The sequence below is a fragment of the Haliotis rufescens genome, unplaced genomic scaffold (assembly GCF_023055435.1).
Source record: "Haliotis rufescens isolate VD_foot unplaced genomic scaffold, xgHalRufe1.0.p SCAF_9, whole genome shotgun sequence".
NCBI classification, from domain to species: domain Eukaryota; kingdom Metazoa; phylum Mollusca; class Gastropoda; order Lepetellida; family Haliotidae; genus Haliotis; species Haliotis rufescens.
In genome coordinates, this window is record NW_025964383.1 from 46,978,358 (window position 1) to 46,978,906 (window position 549).

The window sequence follows — 549 nt, forward strand, 5'->3', positions numbered from 1 at the left end:
TCCTATACTAGTTGTCTGCCTGGGTATATGGACATCTAGTTGTGTGTGATATCAGGTGATGCCCCCTATACTAGTTGTCTGCCTGGGTATATGGACATCTAGTTGTGTGTGATATCAGGTGATGCCCCCTATACTAGTCGTCTGTCTGGGTATATGGACATCTAGTTGTGTGATATAGGGAGATATTGCCTATTTTGATGTTTGCCCGGGTATATGGACATATCCTTCTCCATCTTCCTGTGTGTGATATAGGTGATTCATCCACAAAAGTGTGAATATTGACATTTGCACATCTCTATTTTGAAATCAGCAACTGTGATATGCTGATGTAATGACAAATATTGTGATATAATGCTATCAATAATGCAGTCACAGCTTCCATTGGTGCAAATGATGAAACTAAAAGCATGTAATAATAAGGTCACATCTGCTTGTCAGAAATCTGCAGTTGTGTGAATCTATATAAACTGTATAAGTGTCAGGCAGCTGATCCCCGCAACATCTGCTGTCAGTATGCTCTCGGATGTAGTGTGTAGTATTGTAAAGCTG